Source organism: Pleurodeles waltl, chromosome 6 (genome assembly GCF_031143425.1).
Source record: "Pleurodeles waltl isolate 20211129_DDA chromosome 6, aPleWal1.hap1.20221129, whole genome shotgun sequence".
NCBI lineage: Eukaryota > Metazoa > Chordata > Amphibia > Caudata > Salamandridae > Pleurodeles > Pleurodeles waltl.
In genome coordinates, this window is record NC_090445.1 from 1,530,216,453 (window position 1) to 1,530,235,599 (window position 19,147).

At 43.7% G+C, this 19,147-nt stretch overlaps 1 long non-coding RNA gene across 1 annotated transcript in view; it reads right to left on the reverse strand.

Annotated features, from left to right (window-relative positions):
* The window catches only part of LOC138301061 (uncharacterized), a 330,240-nt gene that overhangs the window by 302,689 nt on the left and 8,404 nt on the right, over positions 1–19,147 (reverse strand). Inside the window, exon 2 of the long non-coding RNA XR_011205057.1 lies at positions 11,661–11,817. This is a non-coding gene — a long non-coding RNA (uncharacterized lncRNA). The remainder of the gene's footprint in view (positions 1–11,660; positions 11,818–19,147) is intronic.

The following is a 19,147-nucleotide window of genomic DNA, read 5'->3' on the forward strand; positions in this document are numbered from 1 at the left end:
GCCAACATATCTTTTGGACGTGAGTTTTCCAAAACAGCTGAAATATGTCTTTCTGGGGGTTCCCAAAAATCGTTAACATTACACTGCGCAAAGAGAGAAAGCGTCAAAGGTAGCGGTAGGCAGAAAGAAGGAGAGAGGCCGAGTCATAGAAATAGACAGAGGTGAAGTGTGAACGAAAGTTAACTTTCACAAGGAGGTCCTTGGAAGATGGGCGCCCTGGGCAGTTGCTCACTTTGCCCATGTCATAATACGTCTCTGATTTCAAAGCAAGTAAATGTAGCAGGTTGTTGCTAAGGCTGGAAGCTCACATACAGTATTAAGCAACTTTTGAAAAAACGTCCCTGGAGTTTCCAAACATATGCTTTTTAGACTGTACAGGGAATCCCAGTCCAGACTCCAGCCCGTTATATTTTAAAGGATGTGAAAGGCTTTAGGGAGAACTTGGTGTGACCATGGCATAAGCCTCAGTTTATTTCTAAAGAAGTTTTTATACGGATAAAATAACACAACTCATAACGTCTTCAAACTGCTTTAAGAAAAAACTTTGGTAGGTGAGTGATCAGTGCTTAGTTTGTGCTTGTTGCTTCCGGTGCTGAGCACCGGCTCTTATTTTTTAGGGCCGGGGCTTATTCTTCTGCCTCAAGCATTTGCTGCGAGCAAAAAACACATATGGGAAAGACTGAGGAAGAGAACAACGAAAAAGCGTCACAAAGGAAGAAAGTAGAAAGCTGCAAGAGTGAGCTGAAGGGGCAGGGGATGGCTTTATATGGATTGAAGAGGCCCGCAACGGCTTCAGGGGTACGCCACCTCAGTTATTCCATGTTCACACATTGAATTGCAGCAGCCGCGTGTTCAAGAGGAGGGCGTTGGGCAGCGGCACCTTTTTATTTACAAATTAAGCACTGTGAGTGATGAAGCTGACAAATGGGTTCTGTGCCGTGAGCTGGAGGAATTCCAGATCTAATAACTGTTTGCCTCAGAAATGTGAAGTGAACACGAGGGTTTCTGGCTATTCTGGTGGGAGTAGACTTAAAATATGAAAAAAAAATAAACAGATTAGCGCATAGGTGAAACCGTTCTACTGCTGTAAATCCCAAAACTGATCCAGTTCCATCTAGGATCGAGGGCCTACTACTGCCAGACACACAGGAGGGTTGTAAAAACCGCACGTTTTATGTAATGTGTTTACTACTAACAGAAGCTGTAAACACTACACAGTGAGCTTGCTGAGCCAGCCAGACACAAGGACAGGCTGTGAACAGTACTCACTTCAAACAGAGTAGGAATACCATTCTAGAACAGAAGTATGTTTTACAAAAACAAAGTAGCATGGAAAGATTGCACCCAAGACAGAAACGCTGTAGGAGATTCCTGGAAAGGGTGGAGGAGTGGAAACTGACTGAGTACAACAGGGTCGCCTCATGGCATCACTACAAATATAAAGATTCATAATTCCAGGCTTACATGTGGGAGGGGAGGTGGAAGCATGATAGAAAGTATTCATTATTCAATATGATACTCAACCGTTTTGGAGCCCTGGTAACGAGGATACTCAAACTTTGATTTTTTCCACAATGTTTTCGATAATTCAGTGTAACTACTAGGTGCACTTAATATTGTGTTTAGTAAGTAACATATTTAGCACCTTGTTTTTTCAAGAGGGCTCTATGGGTGCTTTAATTGAAAATAGAATGCATCATGTGGTTCTTCTATTAATCGAACCAGTCTTTCTGCGCATATCCTTATAGGGTACTCTAAATGCTCTCATACTAGCTGAAATGCCCCACAGTCCTACACCACATTCTTGGAGACACTATGGGGTCATTTTGACCCTGGCGGCCGGTGACCGCCAGGGTCACCGACCACGGGAGCACCGCCAACAGGCTGGCGGTGCTCCCAAGGGCATTCTGACCGCGGCGGTTCAGCCGCAGCTCTGACACCCCCTACCGCCATCCAGTTCCTGGCGGGTCTCCCGCCAGGAACAGGATGGCGGTAGGGGGTGCCGCGGGGCCCCTGGGGGCCCCTGCAGTGCCCATGCCAATGGCATGAGCACTGCAGGGGCCCCCGTAAGAGGGCCCCACAAAGTATTTCAGTGTCTGCAAAGCAGACACTGAAATACGCGACGGGTGCAACAGCACCCGTCGCACCTTCCCACTACGCCGGCTCCATTCGGAGCCGGCGTCCTCGTGGGAAGGTCGATTTGCCCTGGGCTGGCAGGCGGCCTTTTGGCGGCCGCCCGCCAGCCCAGGGCAAATCTCAAAATACCCTCAGCGGTCTTGTGACCGCGGAGCGGTATTTTGACGGGGGAACATTGGCGGGCGGCCTCCGCCGCCCGCCAATGTTAGAATGACCCCCTATGGGCCTGATTACAACTTTGGAGGAGGTGTTAATCCGTCCCAAAAGTGACGGTAAAGTGACGGATTTACCACCAGCCATATTACGAGCCCATTATATCCTATGGAACTCGTAATACGGCTGGTGGTATATCCGCCACATTTGGGATGGATTAACACCTCCTCCAAAGTTGTAATCAGGTCCTATATCTTCATTTGACTTTCTCCTGTCTAGTCTGTGCATACAAAGCTCATATTTATTTCTTCTCTTTCCCAACCCTTCCTTACAATCTCCAGTCTCATATACCCTGCGGTCTCACTGCCGTCGGTCACTGAATTTCCTCCCATATTCAACAAACTCCCCCAAAGAGGTTATGTACGTTCCAGCATCTCCAGGCTCCACACCCTTGCCTAGTCCCATCTTTCCTCTGAGTCACATTCCCAGTCTTCCAATGCCAGAAATTTGAGAATAATTTTAGACAGCAAGACACGTCCTGAGTCCTTCATCACCAGTGCTGCCACTGCAGTCATGCTATTAGCTGCCAAAGCACATTTCTCCCATGTGCATACTGCAACATCACATCCACAAGCAAGCCAGTATACAGCTACTACCTCGTTGCTGGACCCCACAATAGTCTTTTGAGCAAAGGACGTCACAAACATGTCCAGCAGGAACGTTTTCAGTCTTTAGTATAATAACCGCATGTTCCTGTGGAAAAATAGGCCCATGCGCCTATTTGAAGCCTGGCCACAGTGGTAAGTAACAAGCATTGGCAAAACCAATAGGTCATGCCTACACAAGAGCCATTGCATTGGCAAAGCCAATGTGTTTTAGTCATGTTGTTAACCAGTGTGGCTGCTGTACAGCATGGCTAAAAATTAGTGGCATAGAGGAGAGTGGCGTGGAGTGTTGTAGAGTGGAATGGCAAAAAGTGGAGTAGAGTGTTGTACAGTGGAGTGGCAGAGGGTATTGTGTATTGGAATGGCATAGTTTATAGTCTTGTAGTGTGGCATACACTGAAGTGGCAAAGAATGGACTGGTGTAGATTGCATTGGCGTAAAGTGTTGCAGGTAATAGTGACATTGAGCTCAGTGGCACAGAGTGCAGTGGCATTGAATTCAGTGGCGTATAATGCAGCATCATAGAATGCAGTGGCATAGATTACAGTGGTGCATAGTTGAGTGCAGTGATGCAGAGCAGGGTGGGACAAAGAAGAGTGGCAGAGTGTACACTGGCGCAGAGTAGAGTGGCACAGAGTAGAGTGGTGCACAGTTGAGTGGCACAGAGTGCATTGGTGGTGTAGAGTGGATTGGCATAGGGTTGAGTGTTGCAGAGGGCAGTGGTGAAGAATACAGTTGAGTGGTATAAAGTGCAATAGTGTAGAGTGCAGAGCACAGCTGAGTTGCACAGAGAGCAGTGGTGTAGAGCTGTGCAGAGTAGAAAAGCACAGAGTGGTGCAGAGTAGAGTTAAGTGCCATAAAATGCAGTGGTATAGGGTGCAGTGGCATAGAGTGAAATAGTGCAGAGTAAAGTGTCATAGAGTTCAGTGGTAGAGAGTGCAGTGTTGCAGAGTAGTGTCAGAATGCAGTGGTGTAGAGTAGAGTTGAGTAGAGTGATGCAAAGTAGAGTACAGATATGTGGAGTGCAGTACAGTGCCGTCAACTGAAGTGGCATAGAGTGGAGTGGCACAGAGTGGAGTGGTGCAGGGGGGAGTGCAATTGCATAGAGTGGCACAGAGTGTAATGGTGAAGAGTAAAGTGGTGTAGAGTGCAGTGGTGCAGAGTAGATTAGAGTGGCATCGAGTGGATTGGCGCAGAGTGAAGGGGTATAGAGTTAAGTGTTATAGAGTAAAGTGCTTTGGCGTAGAGTGTATTGGGATAGAGTGCAGTGGCATAGAGTGTTGTTTGTAGGGTAGATTGGTGTGGCCTGGACTGCAGTGATGTTGAGTGTAGTGGTGAAGAGTGTAGTGTTGTAGAGTAGTGTGGCAAAGAGTGCACTGCCATAGAATAGAGTGGTACAGGGTAAAGTAGAGAGGCATAGCCTCAAGTGGCATACAGTGGAGTGGTGTAGCATGGATGTCATTTAGGGGTCGCCAGGGGTCACATCTGTGACCCCTAGCTTGCCCCTTGCAAACCCCAGCACTGCCTTTGCATCCCCTTGCCTCAGAGGTTGCAAAACTAGAGCCAAGAACACGGGTAAGGCTCCACATTCCTTATTTGCAGCCCGTTTTTCTTTATACTAATAGTGAATAATATCCTAATGTTCACTATTAGTGCAACAAAGCGGAGCACACTTAGCTGGAAAAGGGCCTCTGGTGGCAGCTCTGGTAAGTACACATGTTTTTAAATGTATGTTGCTTGCGTGCTTGTGGGTGAGAGTGTGTTTCTGTGAGACACCATTTGTATGTGTGAGCATGTGCCTGTGTCTGTGTGAGAGTAAAAGTGAATGAGAGTCAGTGACAAGTAGTGCAAGTGATTCTGTGAGACTGAGGCCCAGATTTATCATTCTTTGACGCAGGCAACGTCGCACCAAAGCTGCTGCGCTGCCTTGTGTCAAAGGGAAATAGAGGAAATGCACCATATGTGCTAACATATGGTGCATTGTTTCTCTACATGTGCGCTGGTGAACTTTTGGCAGCCATGCGCCAAAGCACACACCATTGCGCCATAGTGTATTGGAATGATTTCCTTCAAGTGCAAAAACTATGCTTTAAGACTTTTTCCATTTTGTATGTGTGGTACACTGCAGCACACATGCAATGATGGAAAACAAAAAGAAATGAAAACACTTCTCCTCGTTATGTCTGCTTCAAGGAGTCGTGAGATTTTGCCATAAATTCCTCTGTACCAATGTTTGCAGATAGGGATTTGCATCAAAACCCATAGGTAGTTGCAGGATAGCACCCACGCAATACCCATGGAAAGCCCACTTGATGCAAAATAACACTTAGTAGCGTATAGGACAGTAATATCCAGCTCAAATCATGATTTGTGTTGGATAGTATGTCCAACCCTAACACAAAATTGACATCAACATGTGCAAAACGTTAGTAAACCTGGTCCTGACTGTTAGTAATTATGAGTTAGTATGAGCAAGATTAAGGGTAAATGCAAGTGGGTGAGTGAGAATGATTAAGAATGAGTGTAAGGGGTTGCAAGAGAGTGCGAGTGTCATGAGATGCTTGGGTCATGTGACATTCCTTCCTGGAAAAAAATCAGGATCTAGGGTCATATGATATAATTTCAGATGGTGTCACTGAGGTAAAAGGGTATGTGATGTCACTTCCACAATCCCTGGCATTTTTGTGAATCGACTCCCATATGGCGTAGAGTGGAGTAGTGCACAGTGCAGTGGCATGGAGTGATGTAAAGTGGAGTTGAGTAGTGCAGATTAGAGTGCAGTGGTGTGGGAAGGTGTAGAGTAAAGTGGAGTGCCATAGAGTGGAGTTTTCATGGTGTGGTAGCTCACTGCCATAACAGACAACACATTTTCAATTGAAATGACCATTACATTTGCACAGACGTATAGCTTACTAATAAAACTATACAGTGCACAGATGAAAATGTGTGGAGATTGCATCATCTAGTTTAATGATTAATTTTGCCCATATTAAAGTGTTTGTTTCCAACACAATTCTGAAATAACAAAAAATGCACTTCATTTGTGTGTTCATAATTGTGATACATTCTTAAATACTTACACAGTTCATTTAAATGTTGTTGTATGCTAGAAAAAGCACTCTTTCCTACCGCCAGTATCCAGCAAGATTGTCACAAAAATCCTCTCACTTTCAAGTCAGAGCAAAAAAAAAGAAAACATCCGCCCTTGGAAGAGAGTGCCTGACATTTTATCTCAGTCTTTGAATGCACAGCAAATGTGATGAGATAAGAACAAGATTTAAAGACCCATTAACAGAAAGTGAGTTTGTAGAAGAATAGAGAAAGCACAGATAAGGCAACAGAAAGGACAAACTGAACATGGGGAGTCTAAAGCAAATAAAACCAGCAAATGGAAAGCCAGAAAGTGTAAGTTACAAACCACAAAGCCAATGATAAACAACGTTCGAAATGCATTCCTAGGTCAACTTTCTGAAAGTCCCCAAGACATCTTCAGCAAACACACTGGTGGGCTGTGACCAAAAAATAGCAAACTCCAATATTTAGTGGAAAGCGACAAGAGTTTTAGCTGATTTGGAATGAGCATGTAACCCCTGAAAATTGACTTTTTATAGGTTTTCCGCATACTAACGTCAAAAGGAACTCAGATAATACTGCAAGTGCGCAGCTTTGTGGTGAGAAGAGTGCACCCGATCTAGAAAAGGTAACGTCTAGAGCTCGCTTAAGAAATCTTGCTTAGTGATGCCAAAATGAGATTGGGGCCAAATAAGTTATAGGCCAAGCGGCCTATGCAGCCTATGCTTAACATGGGCAAACAAGATGGTAACAGCTAAGCACATGGTATCAGCTACTAAGGGTAAATTCAAGGCAAATATGTGATTTTTTTAATCCCAAAACTTTCTTAAAGCCAACTGGTTATCAGCAAAACTGGATGAAGGTACCTTTATGGTGTCTTAGCTGCACTAACTCATTTGGCTTTTCACTTTATCAGTTTGTGTATACCATGCCATATAGTGTCAGGACTGGAAACTGTTTTGTAGGTGTTAATTTAGAGCTCCTGCATGCCACTGTAGCAGAAGCATGGGCTTCATATACAGAATTTCCCCTTCCCTGCAAGTATGCACTCCCTCGCCAGTCTCCTTTCTTGAATCATGGAGCCAACTAGTGTGTATTTTTTGGCTCTATGCCTTAGGGTCAGCATGAAGTGTTGATAACGAAAAAGAGCCTCTGAAATAAGTGTAATATAATAAACACAAGGTAATTTTACCATAGCTGTAAGCTCTCGCTCTTTCTCAACTTGTTGGTAGACTCCACAATCGCCACATGCAGGTTAGTAGTCTTTGTTAGATTGTGCTCTTGCATTGAGTCAACACAGCTGTCTGACAAGATACATACATGAGCTCTTTGAGAACTAAGCACCTAAGGTGAACAATGGTAGGCTGTGGTGTAGCACTCTCTCTACTTTGATGGACAGGAGGTCTTTCTTCAGGGGAAGCAGATCCACAAGACTGAAAAATCAGGCATGGCAAGTCTAAAATAGGGCCACTGTGGTGACTAAGGGCCAGAAGTACGAAGCATTTTTATAGTCACAAAGGGGCCGATTTGCAGAATCAGAAATATACATGAGGTAGGTAATTTGCATTCCCAATGCGAATCGCAGACAGTGTCATTGACAATGTTGTGCATCCGGTTTTGCGAGTCGCAAATTGCGAGTCGGTAAGACTCGCAGTTTGCGAGTCGCAAAACCGGATCTTCTTATATGTGGCCCTAAGCATCATGGGCTTGCCTGAAGAGTTGGAAAAAGGGCTTACAAGGTTGCTCCTCATCGATCCATCATCAGGCTATCCCTTAAGGGGCCAGACATTTGCTATTCCAAGAGGTAAACTTGTCACACCTAGTATTCCAGTGAGTTGTTAAATTACATATAGTTTTCCAGTGAGTGGTTAAATCACATATAGTTTGAAGTCTTCAGGCTTCCCTGGAGAATTGCACACTTTACTCAAGTTGCCGGCTCTTGTGCTAACAACCCCTGCAGTGCAGGAGACTGGAAATAATATCCTGTGCTATATAGCACATTCTAAAAGAACCAATGCCAGCTGCCAGAGCTGTAGGGACTGTGATACTTCTCATGTGGAACGTCATCACCCACGTTTCCACCAATGAAAAAAACACCTTTAATGCCAGAAAATTTAGATTTAGCTTCCACCCTAATCTTTCCTCTCTTCTAATGGTACCATTCACCTTGAACACCAAGACCATGAAAGAAACGCATTGTTAACACTTTTAAATCACTATTTATTCATTCACCAACAGTTCTACCTCCGCCCACCTGACCTGATCACTCTCTAGACCACCACCTTCCACTGAAAATGGTATAAGACATGCTGGTCCACCAAATTATTTCTGAATTTCAGAATCCAGATGTACTTCTACTGGCATCTTTCATTCACACGACCTTTGAGAGACTCCCGCAGAGAACTTCTTCCTCAAAGATTTATACACCTACCTCCAGACCAATTCCCACTGGGAACAACTACCATCAACTACTCAAGGCTCATCACTTCAGCCCGCTTCTGCTCTTCAGCATCCTCACCATCAATGATCTCATAGGAAATATTCAAGCCAGTGGCACAGGTGACTTGCCAGCAGATCCTTGACCTCTGCATATCTTCAAGAACAGGACTGCGTGTAAGAAACTCAAGGACACCCAACTGCTGCCCCATGCAGGTTGTTTGTGTGGTATTCACCAAAGACAGTAGGTGCTGCATAAGCTCCTGCGAGTGGTGCATTCTCGGAGACTCACTCAACAGGCTGGCGATACTCTTCCACAAAATATGACATTGGCGGTTTGGCCCGAGCCATACCGCCACTGTACCACGCCGTCCGCCAGGGTGGTAACAGCCGCCGGGCTGAAGACTACAGCCTCCAGCCAGGCAGCCGTCACTGTCCCAGCCACGGGATTATGACCCTGCCTACCGTCATGGGTTTTGTGGCTTCCTTAACGGCAAGAAAACCATGGCGGTAGGCACTATCAATGACAGGGAATTCATTCCCTGTCACTGATAGGGGTCTTCCACTCCCCCTACCCCTCCCCACCCTCTTCCTCCCACTCCAGACCCCCCACGACATACATGCACATTCATGCACTATCATACACACACACACTCATACCCACATTCACCCACGCATGCATACATCCATTCACACACACATCCACACACAATGAGATACATACAAGCACCCACACATTCACAAAACACAACATACACGCACTCACAACCATGCATGCGCACATGCATTCCACATGCCACACACCTGCATGCACGCACACACAAACATACACACACCCCCCACACACACACAACACCCCCCTCCCTTGTCGAAGCACCTGACTTACCTGCTTGCAGGGGGTCCTCCGGCAGGAGACGGGATGGCAGGAGGCGCTGCTGCTGGCAGCCTGCAGAACACCACCAGGCTGTATCATGTCCGCAGCTGGAATTCTGCCAGCCTTCGGACGGAATTCCACCTACGGTCATAATATCGCGGATGGTAGGTAGCCGTGGCGATGGTATTTTGGTGGCCGTCGCCACGGCGGTAGGCGGTCATTACCGGCAGTGACATAATGAGGGCCTATATACTTTCTCATCTGGTTATTAATTGTCCCATATTTAACACTATGAAATCTGTTGTATTTAAGATACAAAAAGTAGATTGGAGTTTATTGTTGGGTGCCTGAAATCTTTTTGAGAGAAATCAGTCATGGTCGGGCCCAAAACCATACCTCGATGGCAGCAGCTGTATTAACAACCCTTAGTGTGGAATCATTGCATTTGAAGATAAGCCACTGAAAAGGACACCCCATATCAGTGAGGATGGAATAAAGAAAGCAGCATCCAGAAAATAGCCTATCGTGGGGAGTGGGAGGACTGTAAGTGAGCCATGGAATGGGGATATTCCTATGAAGGACAAAAATGAGCTTCGGGGGCATGAGGGTACAAGAGCAAGTGTACAACATCCATTTTAAGACATCCTCATTCCTCATTCCTCACTCCTCATCCCTGCTTCTCATCCATCATCCCTTCTTCTCATCCATCATACATCATCCCTACTTCTCATCCATCATCCCTGCTTTTCTTCCATCATCCCTACTTCTCATCCATCATCCCTACTTCTCAATAGACTCTATACCATGAATTTCAAATTCATTCACTAGTTTTGTGCCCATGTATCAGATAGATGTTTCCAGGATCCACTAATATGTATTTGGAAATGAACATTTTTGGCATTACTTATGTACCTCTCCGTTCTCATAGTTGTGTGTGTCTGTTCTGTTCCCCTCCATTTTCATATTGGGAGTGTTACTCCTGACCCCCGTCCATTCTTATATGTGTGAGAATACTCCTGTGAGAATGCATTCACATATTTGATAGTGCTACACAATGGAATACTTAACACTAGTATGGAAGTTTTCATTTAATTGACATATTTATGGTTTAACTCTGTATTATTAAGTTTATTAGAAACAGATGTACATATATGCCCACCTACAACCAATGGCTGGTGGAGGGCAAATGGATGTTGCCTTGAAGGTAAGATGTGTCGACAATAACAAAACCTTTATAACGCACCACAATAACCCCTCCCCCCAACTTCACTCCCACCCCTTCACCCAGGACACTCTTATCGTCCATGGGCCTCACCTTGTACTAATTGACACATTTAAAGTGAATGATATTTATGGGTGCTAGTCCTTTTCTCCTCCAATCTCATATTTGTGACTGTTACTCCAGGTGCCCCTGATGCCAGACACAATAAACCAGATTTTGCCTCGAGAACAGGACATAATACTCAAAATGTGTCCTCCAAAACTGTGCATAATATTCCAGATGTGGCTTATTGAACAGAGTACAATGTACAAATGGAGCTCTTAGAGCTGACCATCTCTCTGGGTGATTTAGCACCAATACTATTTGCAGGAGATAACACAGCTTCCCTTTGATGCTGGTTATATCTCCCTCCCTGCATCCCAACACTCATTTGCTCTCCTCACATCCTTAATTTACTCTACCACTACGAGGTCATCTATTTTGATAACTCCAACACTACTCCCTTTTCACCTTCATCTACCACCCTTATACCTAAACCAGCACATCCTGAAACACTGCTGCAACTATTGTACAGTAGATAATTTTGCCATTTCTTCTACTGTGGCAAACCTGAATTAACTGAAGTCTTCCTCTAGAGTCTTCGATTTATGAATGCCTCCCAGTTTCTCATTGATTTCCTTTGCTTCTCTCATACATGGAAGTAATTCAATATGTTCCATGAATTATTGTTGCAAAGTATAGTTCCTTGGTCTGCACCAGAGCTTGTACTTTCACATACTATTAGTGCTCAGAGGTTGAGGCAAATGGACCTTAAATAGGTAAAAGTACCTCCACGGATTCTCTATCCCCTCCCCTTCAACAGTACTACCGCATTGGAGATCCTATAAGCCGTTGTTTACATACTAAGCTATTAAGATGTAACTGTCAGTATGACTGTGTACAGAATATATGTAGCAAACTGATATGTATAACCTGATTGTCTTCACTTCTGTTTATGTTGTGTAATCATAATAAAAACACATTTAAAAAACGTAAAAGTAACTCATTCACACAATTCTGAAGTTATGCCAACTTATAACAAATCATGTTCAATGTCTCCTACCTGACGCTTTTTCCGAAACCTCTGAAAGGATTGCTGAATATTCTCCAACTCTGCTTCGGTTCCATCTTCTTGCTTACAGTTCACTGTGAAAGAGAGGCTTGATGCCTCCTTTATGTCGTCTATGTTCTCTTCCATAAGCAGGTCTCTAGATCGGACACTGGATATCAGAGAAACAAAATTGATAAGTATTTTTTCAGTGTGTGTTATTATTCAGAACTGAAATTATTATGAAGTCTCCACCAAGGACAGGCTCCATTCCCAGAACTCCAATACATGATTCTCTGTCCAGAACAGTGGAGACAACACTCAGGACAGCAACATCTTGTGAACGAGGAGGAACTGGCCTCCTGAGTTACTAGATTAAATCCCAGGAGCCTGGTCAATTACACTAAACTCCGTGCAACTAAGGAATAACCAGTAGAAAGCCTTACTGCCAAAGGAAATCCACATTACAGCTCTCTTAACCCATTAGACATAACCCCTTAACCCTCAACTGCTCTCTGCAGCTCTCTCAACAAGAATCACTAACGCAAACATCTTACAGCTCCCATGCTTGGGCACTAGCAGAGCCCAAGTGTGCCTGGGAAGTGAACTTCTTTGCTTTTAGATGACGAGAAAGCCTGAGAGAAATCTTTATTCGAATCATAAAAAAATGATTGATTTATTAATTTGAGGCTCTTATTTAGTACGTCAGAGAATCACACAGAAGGTGACATAGTGTTTCAAAAATAATTTGGGTAAACAGAAATAAAACAGAAAATAAGAATATGGTGGAGAACAACATAACTTTACTCTATTCTTCAAAAAAGTATAGTATAGCAATAACAAGGACAAAAGTCAGAATGGATCGGCAACATTCTTCTTGCAGCAAGTTGAAAAGGAATTACTTTAGATACTAGCTGTTAGAAATTGGGTTTCTGGTTGGCAGAGGTATGCACCCTGTGGAAGCAGAGACCACAGTCCTAGTCAGGGTAAATCAGTTACACACCATAAATTAACCTGTGTTTTCCCTCTGGTAGCTTGAAACACAGCAGGCAGGCTTAATTTAGGAGGCAATGTGTAAGTATTTGTGCAACACTTAAAACAGTAAATCAGTGAAAATAATAAACAAAAAGACACCATCCCTAGTTAGAAAAATAGATTTTAATTTAATAAACAAAGCAAGACCAAAATGTCAAAAATCTAATAAATAGAAGTTGCAATATGATTTTTTTTAAATAAATCTGCAAGTAGCACTTAGAATCAATAAATGCCTATTGAGATATCTGGTCACGCTGGACAGGGACAAAGTCAAGAGTTCAGGCAACCCATAATGTAGTGCAGGCTGGCTACAGAACCCACGCAGGGCCTACTGAGCAACAGTACCTTAATCCTTCTCACAGCACAAGATAAATTAATAATCCCCACGTAGTTGGGGTTGTTGCGCCACATTTCTCCATGCAACTGCAGCGATACGTCGGTTCCAAGTGAGATGCGTCGGTTCCAAGTGTTGTGGTTCCAAATGTGATGCCCCAGGTTAATCCATGCTAGGAGGGAGATGTGTCCATATTCTTCACACAGTGGTGGGGTTGCGTTGGTTCTGAAGCAGTGGTTTCAAAAGCGATGCGGCGGTTCTGAGTGAGATGCGCCAGTCCAGTACCTGCCACCGGTGATGTATCGATCCTGATCTCACAGCAGTTGATGCGTAGGTTCACAACTGCACAACACATCGATGCACAGGTTTTGGCAGATGCAGCACTTTATACTAATTTCCAAAGGCTGTGGACTGTGTTGGCACAACCTGGCAGAGCAAGCCTTGCAGCAAGCACAGTCTAGGTGCTGTTTGTAAATGGAAGGGAGGTCTTTGGTGTCCCTGACACTTCAGAACAGGAGGCAAGCCAGTAAGCCCTTGTAGTTACTTGGGTTCTGTGGATAGAAAGATGCAGGTCCAGTCCTTCTCACTCCCAGGCAAGGATGGTAGCAGAGCAGGAGTCCAACAAAGTCCAGCAGAGTGACAGTCTCCTCAGCAGCACAGCAGTCCTTCTTTCTGGCAGAATGCCCTCAGGTCCAGAAGTATACTGAGTTATGTGGTGCCTTTGAAGTGGGGAGACTTCAAAGAGAGACCTCTGAAGTGCATAGGGTACCTGACTTTCTTGCTCTGGCTCCAGACTAACTACAGGGATTATGCAGCCCTTCCTGTGAGTTGAGGACACAGCCCATTCAGATATAAATGTCAGCTCCTCTCTCCCATCCTCCCCAGGATAGGCCATCTGAATGTTGATGGTCTATCAGTCACGCCTAAGCTGCCTTTGTGTGTGGCTACCTGAGGCAATGCAGAAGAGCCCAGCTGTCACCCACTCAGATGTATATTTAGAATCCAGAAAAGGGCAGAAGGCACTAGATGATTTAAAACACTCACCCCCAGTCACAGATCTGAGTTTAATCCATTGTTCTTCTGCTCACCATGGCACCCCAGGTTGGACCTAGCCATATGAAAATCAGTCTTGACCCTGTTTTTGTATTTGTCGGCCCAAGTGGGAAGGGTATGCCCAGACATGGGTCCCATGCTTGCTATGCCACCAGTCAAGCTAGCTTGGATGATGAAGGGTGATACCCTCAAACCGGTCCCAGGATGCTTGTTTCTGGTCAAGGGAGGACCTGGCCTGGCAATTCGGGCTGGACTTTTCCCATGGGGAACAGGGTCGAGACTGCTTTGCATATGGCTGGGTCCAAACTGGAATGGCATGGCAAGCATACAAATGATGGGTTAAACCCAGATCTGTGACAGGGGGTGAATGTTTGATTTTCTCTGCATTCCGTCCATCATCTGTTGTTTTTTCATTTGTTACCCCAAGTGGGAAGGGTATGCCCAGATGTAGGTCCCATGCTTGCTATGCCACCAAATTCAAGCTAGCATGGTTGATGAAGGGTGATACCCTGAAACCAGTCCCAGGATGCTTGTTTCTGGTCCAGGGAGGAACTGGCCTGGCAGTTCTGGCTCGATTGTTCCCATGGAGAACAGGATCAAGACTAATTTGCATATGGCTGGGTCCAAACTAGAATGGCATGGCAAGCAAAAAAAACTGATGGATTGTGACTGGGGTTGAATGTTTGATTTGCTCTGCATTCTGTCCATCATCTGTTGTTTTTGCATTTGTCACACCAAGTGAGAAAGGTATGCCCAGACGTAGGTCCCGTGCTTGCTATGCCGCCAGATTCAAGTTAGCCTGGCTGATGAAGGGTGATACCCTCAAACCGGTCCCAGGATGTATGTTTCTGGTCCAGGGAGGGCCTGGCAGTTCGGGCTGGACTGTTCCCATGGGGAACAGGGTCAAGACTGATTTGCATATGGCTGGGTCTAAACTGGAATGGTATGGCAAGTAAAAAAAACTGATGGGTTAAACCTAGATCTGTGATTGAGGGTGAATGTTTGATTTTCTCTGCATTCCATCCATCATCTATTCTTTTTGCAACTTTCTAAAGTGGCATTTTCAGAATTACAATTTAAAATTAGACTTAACCATAAGTTGGGATTGTAAATTGTGATTCCAGAGACCCCAGACTTGGGGGACCCATCTCTTCCCACTTGGAAATTACACTTATAAAATGTAATAAGGCAATCCCAATGTTAACCTATGGGGCGATAGGCTTTGCAGTACTGAAAAACAAATGTAAGAGTTTTTCACTCCCTAGACATGTAAAACTTTAAAAAGTACATGCCCAAAGTTTTAAATATACTGCACCCTGCCCTTGTGGCTGTCCAGGGCCTACCTTAAGGGTGATGGATGTTTATTAAAAAGGAAGGTTTGGTCCTGGTAGGGGAAATAACTTTCCAGGTCGACATAGCAGTTTAAAACTGCACACACAGGTTCTGCAATGGCTGGCCTGATTTATGTTTAAAGCGCTACAGAATTCGGTGGCACAATCAGTTCTTCAGGCCCACCCATAGCATTTAATTGACAGGCAAAGGCAGAGCATTTTACTAGGGGCTTATAAGTAAATTAAATATGCCATTTGTGGATAGCCAATGTTACTATGTTGTAAGCAGATAGCACATGCACTTTAGCACTGGTTATCAGTGGTAAAGTGCCCAGAATCCTAAAGTTAGCAAAAACCAGGTAAGAAGAACAGGTGGTCTGAAGGCAAGAGGAAACCCTGCCAAGGATGCCAGGTCTAACAATAGTAGTGTCTTTACTAGTGTGTCTAGAAGACGTTCTATGTTTTTGCAGAGCCCAGAAAAGCAATCAATCATTTGAGAAATAATTTAGGGCTGTGTTTAGAGTTTGGCAGGCAGAATATTCAGTAGCAAACTTACCCACCCAACACTCAGTCCTCCTGTCTCATTTATAGATGGCGGACCTTTCATATTCTGTCAAAGGAGCCCACTTTGGCTCCATCACCAGAATACTTCTTCTGGCAGCCCAGTAGAATAGGGACTGCCGGAGAAAGGACATTACACCGCCCGCCTAATAGGGTTGATGTTTTTTTTTTTTTCCTGTCCATTGCCACCAGGATAAACCCAGCAGTGAGATATAAGAAAAAAAGCAATAATGAACACCACACTCTGGAAGAAAATATTCAAATTATGGAGGGCATTACTTATTTGTTTTTTCTGAAACAAACTCCCACTGTAGGAGTTTGTTTTTGAAAAACAAAAAAATGTCAAATGGTTGATGCAGGGCCATCAAAAACCAATGACGCCTGTACACCAAACGTTCAGTGCATTGAAAGGAATCCCCATAGTAGCAGTTCCTTTCAATTTACAGAGATGGCCGCTAGGCAGGCAGCCATCTCCAAATTTGGCAGACAGAGAACCTTCGGGATAGCCGAGGTGATGTCCTCTGCCAACCTAACAGACACTTTCTGACCACCAAACTTTAAATCAGGCCCTAGTTTTTCTGGCAGAAGGTACTTGGAATGCAAAACAAAGGAGTTCATCAGAATTAACTTTATGTGTGACATAAAAAAAACTGAAATAGCTAGACGTGTTATGTTGACTTGCCGGATCTAAGCTGACATTAAAAAAACGAAGGAACTATTCAGCAGACAAAAATCTGGTCTTGATCCAAAGCAATGCGATATGTAAGGAAGGCAGAAGACCATGAAGGACACAAAGGGGGTTATTACAACTTTGGAGGAGGTGTTAAACCGTCCCAAAAGTGACAGTAAAGTGACGGATATACCACCAGCCGTATTACGAGTCCATTATATCCTATGGAAATCGTAATACGGCTGGTGGTATATCCGTCACTTTACCGTCACTTTTGGGACGGTTTAACACCTCCTCCAAAGTTGTAATAACCCCCAAATAGTGATGCCAATCTTAAATAAAACTTTGTAGAAAGGAAACAGAAGATGATGCTAGTCTGAAGAGAAGAATACTTGCACGCAAAACATAGGGTGTATAGAGACATAAGGTGTGTGCAGACAAAAGTAATAAAGTTCCTCAATGGGATGTTTAACCCTGGCATGGATGTATTTAAACAGTTATAACTTTATACCCAAATGGAAAGATTTAAAATTCAAGATTTGTTTGTAATTACACAAAGATCCCTACTAAGCCCAATGTTTTCAATGCTTTCTTAAGCCATAGTACATTTGGACTGGAAATGGGGATATGCCTTTGAGCAAATCACAATAAGATCTTCAGAACGTTAATACCGTTAATGGGCTAATGAAAGGGAATAAATGGGATTTAAGAAAACACAAAAACAGTAAACAAGTAGGGCATGCAACCAGAGTATAAATGGATTCTTGGTTCAGACAAATCATAAAAAATTTACAAAGTTACACTCCAAATGTATACTATTGCCAGAAATGTTATGGCTGAAAATGAGGAATATTTCACCCTGGAACTGAAAAATGTCAGAATGCAAAGCAAATGAATCATGGGTGGCATACTATATCAAATAGCATTGTTACATTTTTGACTTGCTAATTTAGCAAGGTACCCACTGCACAAACTGTAATAAACCTATTCAAGAGCTGTGGGTTCTCACCTGTCACACAGAACATTTTAGGGTGACAGCAATTTCATATGTTATGTTGATTTGGCTAGCTCTTGTAGCAATCATCTTTGTTCTGTTGGAAGGGCAGAACAAACAAGTGAAATGAACAATTTGGTCCGCAGTTAAATAACCTGCATTTAATAAATACAGCATTTTACAAAATGTAAGGTAATCCATTTAGGGTGAGATTCCAAAGTGGGGATCAAACCGAACCTTAGAATAGAATGAAAAAGGTAACTATTACATACATTATTATATGGCATCCTCTGGGCTATGCTGTGAAGTTCTGGTGGCCCAATCACAAACAATCTAAAGCTATACTACCAATAATGCAGCCAAGAGGCAGGAAAATGACCCAAAGTCTAGCTCAGAAATCTTATAGAGTATGTAGAGACCTAAATCTTTCTAGAGAGAATAATGAGGGCAATAGATAAATTCAAACAGACCAGGGGTCTGTTTACACTACAGCAAAGGTGTTGATTTGCCTCCAGGAGTTGTGAAAGAAAGAAGAACAATATGGAACCCTGGGCATAATATATTCAAATACTTTTCACAGAAATAGTGAAAATGTAAATAAATACCAATCAACATGTTGTATTTTTAAATAAACTAATACAGCAGTATGTGCCTTGATGGTTTCAAATAATTTGTACTGGCCACGCAGTCACAGTGCTTCCCGTGGCTAGCAGAAGAACAGTAGTCTCAGTCTGAATTGGTTTGAGGCTGGACTCCTGTAACTTTGTCCGTCTACGCAGGGGTGTAGGAGACAATAAATTTCTGGGGGGAGGGACAGCCTTGGGGACTTTTCAATTGACCCTATACAAATCGCACATTGTTTGCGAAATACAGGCTCTAATAAATGTACACAATCATATAGTTTGGACATGAAATAGGGAGAAGGGAAGGCATGTTGTCACAGTTTGAAACTATGTTTTATTGTTATTTACCTTCACAAAGTATTTAGACCAAATGTGAAATAAAAATGTTGACTGACCGGCATCTTCATGCACCAAGCAAATAAAGGTAGGAGGGAGAAAATGAAGAACATACCTTTTTTTGTGCCCCGCACCGATCATGCCTCTCACCTCATGCAAATTGAAACTGCCCTAGAGATATCTAAAATGATCAGATACAATAACTGTAAACTGTGCTCAGAAACCATAGTTCTAATAACACTTCTGCTCCTCTGTGTGATCTGAGCAGGTCAGCTCCACATCAGTCAAAACTGGGAGCATTTACACTGAAGGATATTTTGGTGTTACAAAATATTTAATACACGGATTCTGTGATCCCTGTATAAACAGCAGTCGTTCATTTCTAGATAATCGGCTATGTCTGGTGCAACAAATCACCGATTATAAAGAAAAGACATCAGAACTCGACTACTAAAAGGTTATTACAGTCCAGTTCTGCCTCACAATGCCTTCTGCCAGAGCCAGCAACCAAGGTGAAAGGCAGGTTAGGACACAGAACATAATTAAAGCAGCTGTTTAAAGCACC